The sequence below is a fragment of the Chiloscyllium punctatum genome, chromosome 22 (genome assembly GCF_047496795.1).
Source record: "Chiloscyllium punctatum isolate Juve2018m chromosome 22, sChiPun1.3, whole genome shotgun sequence".
Taxonomy (NCBI): domain Eukaryota; kingdom Metazoa; phylum Chordata; class Chondrichthyes; order Orectolobiformes; family Hemiscylliidae; genus Chiloscyllium; species Chiloscyllium punctatum.
Genome location: NC_092760.1, coordinates 13,394,481 through 13,405,964, shown reverse-complemented (window position 1 = coordinate 13,405,964; position 11,484 = coordinate 13,394,481).

The window sequence follows — 11,484 nt, the reverse complement described above, 5'->3', positions numbered from 1 at the left end:
TCCTCTCTTAGAACTATGTCACCATTCCTTCAGTCATTGGGTCAAAGTCCTGGAATTTCTTGACAGATGGTATTTCCAATCTTGAATCACTGCAACAAATTCTGGCCTAGTCAAAGATGTCCACATCCTTTGAGTGAATGAGGTTATCTAGTGATTTGACTAAAGTTTTCAAGATATTGAGGGGAACGTATAGGAGAAATTACATCTGGTTTGGAAATCTAGGACAGTGATTTTCAAGCAGTGTGATACACATTTTCAAAAATATATATTAAGAGATCTGAAGATAAGACATTGAGATAACAATTAAGGTTTTAATTGTTTTTAACATATACATATGTGTTACTCAGTTGAAAGTAAGTGGGTGCAAGGATGTTTTGGACAGAGGGAGTTCAGATCGTGGCATTTCTGAGAAAGTTAGGTGGTCTACAGGCTTAGGAGAAAAAGCTAGATATTTTAATGATGCATTACTGCCATTAGTATGGAGCTGCAACACCACAGCTTCTCCAGGTAAGATTTTCCTTTTGCTTTTCCTGTGTAAATTCTAGGTTGCCCCAGCTTTGTGAATATGCCATGATTTTGCGCACATCAGCCACACTGAAACTTCAACTTATAAAGAAATAGCTACTAGTATCTCATGTAAGCTCTTTCCTTCACATAGCAATAAAAATGTTTTTTTTCAATCCACCCTATGATCATCATCATGGTATACTATCTGAACTCATACTTTCTCTCCCCCGTTATTTTCATTACAAGCACTAGCCTAACCACATTAAGTTAATTATAGCCTTTGTACTGGCTAATTTTAGTGAGCTAGGGACTTCTCTAGCCCAAGGCACAGACAGACATTTCTGTGGCCAGCAGTGAAAAATCAGAGTAGTGTATTGCTTCCCTGGTGCCAGAACCAAGGATGTCTCAGAGAGGGTGCAGAATGTTCTCAAGGGGGAGAGGAGCCCAGCAGGCAGTCATTGTACACATTGAAACCAACGACATAGGAAGGGAAAAGGTTGAGATTCTGAAGGAAGAATATAGGGAGTTAGGCAGGAATTTAAAAAGGAGATCCTCAAGAGTAGTAATATCTGGATTACTCCCAGTGCTACAAGCTAGTGAGGGTAGGGATAGGAGGACAGGGTAGATGAATGCATGGCTGAGGAGCTGGTGTATGGGAGAAGGATTCACATTTTTGGATCTTTGGAATCTCTTCTGGGGTAGAAGTTACCAGTACAAGAAGGACGGATTGCACCTAAATTGGAAGGGGACAAATATACTGGCAGGGAGATTTCCCAGAGCAGTTTGGGAGGATTTAAACTAGTAAGGTCGGGGGGTGGACTCGCAGATAATGACAAAAGAGATCAATCTGGGACCGGTACAGTTGAGAAAAGAAGCGAGTCAAACAATCAGGACAGGCAGGGACAAAGTAGAGAACAAGGTAGGACTGATAAATTGCATTTGTTTCAATGCAAGGGGCCTAACAGGGAAGGCAGATGAACTCAGGGCATGGTGAGGAATATGGGACTTGGATATCATAGCAATTATAGAAACATGGCTCAGGGATGGACAGGACTGGCAGTTTAATTTTCCAGGATATAAATGCAACAGGAAGGACTGAAAGGGAGGCAAGAGAGGAGGGGGAGTGGGGTTTTTCATAAGGGATGTCATTACAGCTGTACTGAGGGAGGATGTTCCCGGGAATACATTCAGGGAAGTTATTTGGGTGGAACTGAGAAATAAGAAAGAGATTATCACCTTTTTGGGATTGTATTATAGACCCCCTAATGGTCAGAGGGAAATTGAGAAACAAATTTGTAAAGAGATCTCAGTTATCTGTAAGAACAATAGGGTGGTTGCGGGAGAGGATTTTAACTTCCGAACATAGACTGGGACTGCCATAGTATTAAGGGTTTAGATGGAGAGGAATTTGTTAGGCATGTACAAGAAAATTTTCCGATTCAGTATGTGCATGTACCTACTAGAGAAGATGCAAAACTTGACCAACTCTTGGGAAATAAGGCAGGGCAGGTGACTGAATTGTCAGTGGGAGAGCACTTTGTGGCCAGAGACCATAATTTTATTACCAGATCTGAAAGTTGAAGTGCTAAATTGGAGAAAGGCCAATTTTGACAGTATTAGGCAAGAACTTTCAAAAGTTGATTGGGGGCAGATGTCTATTGTACAGATAAAGGGACGGCTGGAAAATAGGAAGCCTTCAGAAATGAGATAATCAGAATGCAGAGAACCTATTAGGGTGAAAGAAAAGGCTGGGAGATGTAGAGAATGCTGGATGACTAAAGAAATTGAAGGTTTGGTTAAGAAAAACAGGAAGCATATATCAGGACAGGATAGATCAAGTGAATCCTTAGAAGAGTTTAAAGGCGGTAGGAGTATACTTAAGAGGGAAATCAGGAGGGCAAAAAGGGGACATGAGATAGCTTTGGCAAGTAGAGTCAAGGAGAATCCAAAGGGTTTTTACAAATACATTAAAGACAAAAGGGTAACTAGGGAGAGAATAGGGCCCCTCAAAGATCAGCAAGGCGGCCTTTGCGTGGAACTGCAGGAAATGGGGGAGATATTAAATGAGTATTTTGGAGCAGTTTTTACTGTGGAAGATATGGAATGGTGACATTTTGAAAAATGTCCATATTACAGAGGAGGTGGTACTAGGTGTCTTGCAACGCATAAACGTGGATAAATCCCCAGGACCTGATCAGGCGTTATGTAGAACTCTGTGGGAAGCTAGGGAAGTGACTCCTGGGAATCTTGCTAAGATATTTGTATCATCGATAAATCACAAGTGAGGTGCCGGAAGACCGGAGTTTGGCTAACGTGGTGCCACTATTTAAGAAAGCTGGTAAAGACAAGCCAGGAAATGGTAGAGCAGTGAGCTGACCTCAGCGGTGGGCAAGCTGTTGGAGGGAACCCTGAGGGACAGGGCGTACATGTGTTTGAAAAGACAAGGATTGATTAGAGATTAGAGATGGCTTTGTGCATGGGAAATCATGTCTCACAAACGTGCTTGAGTTTTTTTTAAGAAGTAACAAAGAGGATTGATGAGGGCAGAACAGTCGATGTGATCTATATGGACTTCGTTAAAAATCACACAACACCAGATTTTAGTCCAACAGGTTTAAATGGAAGCACACTAGCTTTCGGAGCAACGCTCCTTCATCAGGTGATTGTCAATATATGGACTTCAGTAAGGTGTTCAACAAGGTTCCCCATGGAAGACTGGTTAGCAAGCTTAGATCTCATTGAATACAAGGAGAACTAGCCATTTGAATACAGAATTGGCTCAAAGGTAGAAGACAGAGGGGGTTGTTTTTCAGATTGGAGTCCTGAGATGAGTGAAGTGCCACAAGGTTCAGTGCTTGGTCCACTACTTTTCGTCATTTATATAAATGATTTGGATGTGAGCTTCAGAGGTATAGTTAGTAAGTTTGCAGATGACACCAAAATTGGAGGTATATTGGACAGCAAAGAGGGTTACCTCAGATTACAAAGGGATCTTGATCAGATGAGCCAGTGGACTGAGGAGTGGCAGATAGAGTTAAATTTCGATAAATGTGAGGTGCTGCATTTTGGGAAAGCAAATCTTAGCAGGACTTATACACTTAATGGTAAGGTCCTCAGGAGTGTTGCTGAACAAAGAGACCTTGGCTTGCAGGTTTGTAGCTCCTTGAAAGTGGAGTCACAGGTAGATAGGACAGAGAAGAAGGCGTTTGGTATGCTTTCCTTATTGGTCAGAGTATTGAGTACAGGAGTTGGGAGGTCATGTTGCGGCTGTACAGGTCATTGGTTCGGCCACTTTTGGAATATTGCGTGCAATTCTGGTCTCCTTCCTATTGGAAAGATGTTGTGAAACTTGAAAGGGTTCAGAAAAGATTTACAAAGCTCTTGCCCGGGTTGGAGGATTTGAGCTATAGGGAGAGGTTGAACAGGCTAGGGCTGTTTTCCCTGGAGCATTGGAGGCTGAGGAGTGACCTGACTGAGGTTTATAAAATGAAGAGGGGCATGGATAGGGCAAATAGACAAGATCTTTTCCCTGGGGTGGGGGAGTCCAGAACTACAGGGCATAGGTTTAGGGTGAGAGGGGAAAGATATAAAAAAGATTTAAGGGGCAACATTTTCATGCAGAGGGTGGTATGTGTGTGGAATGGGCTGCCATAGGAAGTGGTGGAGGCTGGTACAATTGCAACATTTAAAAAGCATCTGGATGGGTATATGAAGAAGAAGGGTTTAGAGGGATATGGGCTGGGTGCTGGCAGGTGGAACTAGATTGGATTGGGATATCTGGTTGGCATGGACGGGTTGGACTGAAGGGTCTGTTTCTATGCTGTACATCTCTCTGACTATGACTATGAATTCCATTTAACCACCTTACACCAAATCAAAATAAAACAGAAAGCTGTGGCACCATATATGAGTGAACATAGACATTTTCTTGTGAGTAGAAAACAAAATAACAAGGTACTAGTATATTCAGCTAGCAGAGGTTAAAGTGAACCAGGTGATTAGTGGTTGTTTTAAAGACATTGCTGCTTTATCTGAGAGTAACTGTTTTGGTGGAAAATCTTGATTTGCATTTTTTAAAATTTTGAACTACAAATAAGATCATTCCTGTATTTGTTTCAATGGAATTCTCTATATTTACAAAAAAATTTTCATGGATCAATGGTATTGTTCCACACGAGCATTTTATGATAATATATATGAAGAGCACCTATGCCCATTAAAATTAAGGTATTTTATGTGAAATCATTTATATTATAATATTCCAAGCTATTATACAAGACCAGTTGAAATGCTCGTGTGGAATAGTGCCTTCACTCATTTTTTTATAACTGATGTGTACATCCTTTCTTGTTCCAAGTCCTCAAAAAGAAAGAAAATTAAGAATTTCTTGTTTCACATGAAATTAAACAAGCAAAAGTTATTCAACAATACTGACTGGATTTCCAAATTGGTATGCATAGCTGATATATTTGCAACCAAGGTTTCAAAAAGAAATTGTTTGTTTGGGAAAAAAACAGAATTGGTGAGGGGTTACGTAACGTTTCACCGATTTGCAGAATTAGCAGTGGACACCATATGTGACATCTGTAATAATCTGTATAAGCTTGAGACCAAATATAATGAATATTTTCCACCTGAAAATGATCCTCAAATTGGATTTTTGTAGGCGATAGATTAGATTAGATTAGATTACTTACAGTGTGGAAACAGGCCCTTCGGCCCAACAAGTCCACACTGCCCCGCCGAAGCGCAACCCACCCATACCCCTACATCTACCCCTTACCTAACACTACGGGCAATTTAGCAACGCCAATTCACCTGACCTGCACATTTTTGGACTGTGGGAGGAAACCAGAGCACCCGGAGGAAACCCACGCAGACACGGGGAGAACGTGCAAACTCCACACAGTCAGTCGCCTGAGGCGGGAATTGAACCCGGGTCTCTGGCGCTGTGAGGCAACAGTGCTAACCACTGTGCCACCGTGCCGCCCACAATCTAGTCACTCTGACGGTGAAATATACAAGATGTCACTTTCAGTGTTAGAGGTGGACAGTCTCAAAAAGATTAGCAAGTGATCTGACAGTGAAAGATTTAGTCAAAAATCTACCTTTGGATACTTTCTGGCTTCAAGTGAAGTCAGAATATGTATAATTTAATGAAAAATGATTATTAAATTACTACCATTTTCTTTGTGAACAAGCATTGTCTGTCATGGCAACTATAAAAGTGAAGCAAATAACTCATTTTTAACTCAGAGCAGCTCTTTGTGATGCTGTTTCAAGTATCAGCCCTAGAACTGACATACGTATGGATGAAATGCAGCCAAATACACTAGCTTCTCACTAATGATTAATGATCTAATTTTGTTTTAAAATTTTGCAATAAGATTTATTCTCAGCAAAATCATTACAAATTTTAATGTACAATTATTATTTTAATGTACTTAAAAATGTCAATAATTTTTTGTATAATATTAAAATTCATTTGCAGGTAAAAATGCAGTTTTTAGAAAAATGTGAGTGATTGCATTTATCATTGTGGAACAGGGTTTTTGACAAAATAATGGGTAGCATGCAAATGCAAAAGCCTGAAGACCATTGTAGGTACCTCTTGAAAGGTTAGGTCTTCAGATAAGAGTCCAAGTGTTGGTGATAGTATATTGCAAGGATACAGAACTCACCAATGGGCAGGAAACAGCAAGTGGGGATAAGATGTTCTTTTTCAGGTTGGTGACCTCCTCTCCGACCTATCACCTTCTCCCTCACCTTCATCTACCTATTGCATTCCCAGCTCCCTTCCCCCCAGCCCCACCCTCACTCCTCTCCCATTTATCTCTCAGCCCCCTGGCCCACAAGCCTCATTGCTGACGAAGGGCTTTAATCCAAAACGTCAATTCTCCTGCTCCTCGAAAACTGCCTGACCTGCTGTACTTTTCCAGCACCACATTCTTGACTCAGAATTAAGCAGTGGCAATTTAAGACTGGGATGAGGACGATTTTCAACTCTGAGGGTTGTGTGTCTTTGGAACTCATTGACAAGAGAGCCATGGGGGTAGGGTCCTTGTGTATACTGAAATAGATAGATTCTTGATTATACAGGGAATTAAGGGTTATGGGGAAAGGGCAGGGAAGTGGACATTAGAAATGTCAGTTCAGCCATGACCCTATTGAATGGTAGAGCAGAATCAACAGGCTGAATAGACTACCACTGTTCCTATTTTTATGGTCTTACAGTCTTATGGTTGATGTAGGATAAAGGATATGATCTAATAAAATGACAGATTTTTGAGTGGAATTAGGAAACAATGTATATAGTCTCTATTCTATGAATTCTACACATGCAGTGAAGTGCAAGTTTGGAACCATCAAATAGTAATTAATGCTGGATCAGTTATTAATTTTAAAACAGAGATTAATATATTCCTGTTGATCAAAGTACTGAGCAGTATGAGGCAAGGGGATGTAGATCTTGGTTGTGGATCAGCCATGACCTCCTAATATGGCAGAAAAAGAATAGAATTGAGGAATTAAAACACCTATTTCTGTTCTCGTCTCCCATTATGTTCCTAGGGTGGAAAACCTTATTCCCCAAATCAAAATGTAAATCCACTAGCAAAGTATATACTTGGAAAGATGATGAATGCCACTTCAGTCCAACAAATTTTGTGAGCAACGAGACTCATTTGAAATTCTAGGTTGTGTACAGTTAGTTAAGAATCTTGCTGAACCACCATCTGGTGGCTTTAAGCCCAGCCGTATCTACTCTATTTACACAGTTATGTGTAGATCAGGGATAGATTACTGTGCCAGCATCATTTTATTCAAGACATGCTCTATTTACTATCATGGTGGTGCTTTTAAACAGGAAGGATCTGCACACTTGAAAACTGATTGAGGTAAATGCTGCAGGACTGATTGCAGGACTATCACATTTAAAATCAGTATTGTGCTGATATTAATTGTCTAGATTGGAACAGGGAGCTTTTAACATCATTCAAATCAGGGAGGTAGAAGAATCCCAAATGGGGAATGCAATGGTAGAAAACTCAAACCGAAGAAAATATCAGACAAATTACCCACAGATATTAAGAAGCTTAAGGTGATGTGCAATGATTCTGGATTAGTGGTGCTGGAAAAGCACAGCAGTTCAGGCAGCATCCGAGGAGCAGTAAAATTGACGTTTCGGGCAAAAGCCCTTCATCAGGAATACAGGCAGAGTGCCTGAAGGGTGGAGAGATAAATGAGAGGAGGGTGGGGGTGGGGAGAAAGTAGCATAGAGTACAATAGGTGAGTGGGGGTGGTGATGAAGGTGATAGGTCAAGGAGGAGGGTGGGGGAAGGTAGCAAAGAGTACAATGGGTGGATGGGGTGGGGGTGAAGGTGATAGGTCAGAGAGAAGGGTGGAGTGGATAGGTGGAAAAGAAGATAGGCCAGTAGGACAAGTCATGGGGACAGTGCTGAGCTGAAGGTTTGGAACTGGGGTGAGGTGGGGGAAGGGGAAATGAGGAAACTCGTGAAGTCCACATTGATGCCCTGGGGTTGAAGTGTTCTGAGGCAGAAGATGAGGCGTTCTTCCTCCAGGCATCAGGTGGTGAGGGAGTGGCAGTGAAGGAGGCCCAGGACCTCCATGTCCGCAGCTGAGTGTGAGGGGAGTTGAAATGTTGAGCCACAGGGCGGTGTAGTTGATTGGTGTGGGTGTCCCATGTGTTGAGTGAATCCTGCAATTTTTGTCTGTGCAATTTCCGTACAAGAACAAAATATGCTCAGGAGTATATGCTCTTTTGAAAGACTTAGCTGACTGTAAATTATCGGATAATTAGGTTCCAAGAACTGTCTATGTCATCTAGACTGCCACATGAAAAACTAGGGAGCAAAGGGTAAATAGCTCATTTCAGTGAAATTGAATTTGAATTATTTTGGTTGGCAGCTTAGAGTACTGGGAATTCATGCACAATAAAAGGAATAGACAAGACTCTCTCTGAATGGAACAGTTTTCTATTTGGCAGAATAGAAACTGCTGTTGAATTGCAGAATAAGTGTTACCATGTGTTATACAGTTGGAAAGAACAGAATGGTGATGACAAGTATAAACTTGTAAAGTTGTGGAATAGACAACACTGCAAGGACAGATTTTATTTGAAATATAAGCAGGAAAATAGAAGCTTGGATTATTGCTTTTTTAAAAAAATAACTCAGAAGTGAAACTGGTGTTCGTTTGCAGGAACTGTATTCGATACTTCTGAGGTACAACATTATCAGCTGTACTGAAAAAAAAGGTCCATCAACAGGTTTTGAATCGATTTAAATATGGTTCAACACAGACCTCCAAAAAGCCTATAATCAATCCTCTCTTCTTTGTTGAAAAGTTTTAAGAACTGCAAAAAAAAGGAAGAAAACTTTTAATTCAAGATCTAACACCAACTAACCAGTTATCAAATTGAGGATTACCACAGTCAACACCATGCTATCATCACCAAAAATGAAAAAGAAAACTGAGAGAAATATCATCTCATTCATCCTCTTTGGCTTGGGCTTCGACTGACAAATATTGTACCTATAATATTCCTAAAAAAAGCTTTCTGTCTCATTGGTTTGACTGTGTTATGTCTAAACAAATATGTGTTCAGATTTAAAAAGGAGGTACACTAAGTTAGGGTCATAGAATCCGACAGCACAGACAGGCCCTTTAGCCAAAACTGGTCCATGCCAACCGAAATGTCCTTCCATGTTAACCTCATTTCCATGCACTTGGCCCATATCCTTCCAAATCTTTCCTATCCATGTATTTTCCAAATGCCTTTTAAATGTTATTAATGTACCCACCTCAACCACTTCCATTAGCAGCCCATTCCTTAGTTAAGTTACCCATCTGTTAGAGGACAATTTTTAAAAGATTTTGGTTTTCTCATTCATTGATGAAAATAGGTATGAGTTTCTTTCACATGATGGTCACAATCAGGCATTGATCATCTAGAGATTAAACTGGTCATATTTCACATTTGCGTTGACTTCTAGACTAGTGGGGCTTGATTTGCAGTGCACTATTCCCACCACTGTTGTCATGACAAAACTGATCGCAACTGTTTTTTTAAAAAATTCATTTGTATATTCAACATGAGTGTGCTGGCTGGGCCAGCATTTATTGCCATTTAATTGGTCTCAAATAAGGTGGTGGCAAGCTGCTTCTTGAACCATTCCAGACCATGTGCGGTCAGTAGGCCCACTCAAGCTCTACACTATCCAACGCAAAGCATCTCACTTGAACAGTACTTCATTTGGTATTCACTCCCTCTGCTACTGGCACATAAGTTTGCACCATCTTTAGGATGCAATACAGTTACACCAAGGCTCTTTCAATAGCACCTTCCAAATTTTTACCAGCTTGAAGAATGAGGGCAGCAAACATTAGGAAACATGAGAACCTGCAAGCTCCTCTCCAGCCACGTGGTATACTTAGATTAGATTAGATTACTTACAGTGTGGAAACTGGCCCTTCGGCCCAACAAGTCCACACCGCCCCGCCGAAGCGCAACCCATCCATACCCCAACATCTACCCCTTACCTAACACTACGGGCAATTTAGCATGGCCAATTCACCTGACCTGCACATCTCTGGACTGTGGGAGGAAACCGGAGCACCCGGAGGAAACCCACGCAGACACAGGGAGAACGTGCAAACTCCACACAGTCAGTCGCCTGAGGTGGGAATTGAACCTGGGTCTCTGGCGCTGTGAGGCAGCAGTGCTAACCACTGTGCCACCGTGCCGCCCACTTCTTTGGAACTATATTCTTTCACAAATCACCAGATCAAAATCTTGAAATCTCTCTCTGATAGGACTGTGGGTCAACCTCCACTCCACCCCAAAGGACTACAGCAGTTCAAGAAAGTGACCTATCGCCACTTTCTGAAAGGCATTTACTGGAGGGCGATGAGTGCTGGCCCAGCCAAGGATGTTAATATCCCAATCAAAAAATAAAAATTATTCCCTTTAGCATACAAAGTCCCTTCATCTTCTTACATTCTGGGATAAGGGAAAATTGTCTTCATTCAATGCCAATCTCATGCAGGATAGATACAAGAGTAACATTGTACCAAATTTCTATGGAATTCACTTGCCCTTCCAAAGACACTATTCAGTCTCCATTCAGAAGGTCCTCACAGATAGAGCTTACATTTCTGCTTGTACCTTTCAAGCTATCAATATCCACCAAACTACTCTGCAGCCAACTAAATGCTTTCGAAATGTAGATCTTGTTTCAGATGTTACCTATGACAGAACTGTAGAACTGTTGCCAAGGGCACTAAGAAGAACTGCCACACTGGTTCTCAAATGGTGCCATAGGATCATTTTATGTGTATTCAAGAGGCCAGACTCATTGGTCACCCATTTAAGATGAGATGTTGCACTGACAGTTCCATGGATGCTGCATTGAAGTGTGAGCTTCGATTTCTGTGCTCAAGTCAGAGCTATCAATTAAGCCATGGGTGATAATAATGACCATTAGTAATTCAGTATTGGATTAAGGTTGTGTTAAAATCACATCCAAGACTGCACATTGTATGAAATGTGTTGGCATGCCAAACAAAACTTTTATTTTGTGCTTTTAAAAACAAACTTTGTTTCTCATATCGTCTGTTCTTGTCCTCTCCAACAAGCCTGGCAAATGGATAGAATAATACTGCACAAAAGAAGGCTATATGCCCATCATATAGCCAGTGAAAAGACAGACTACCCAAAAAGTTTCATTCTTTCTACTATTTTCCCCACAGTCCTCCAAACTTCTCTTTTTCAAAGTTTACCCTTTTGAAAGTCACTACTGAATCTACTTCCACCATCGTTTCAGCCCATACATTCTAGATCATAATTTGCTGCTTTAAAATAAAATCTCCATCTTCCCAGCAATTGTTTTTGCCAGTTCTTGAAATTTATTGGCATGTATTATTATACTTCACACATATATCAGGAGATGATAAACC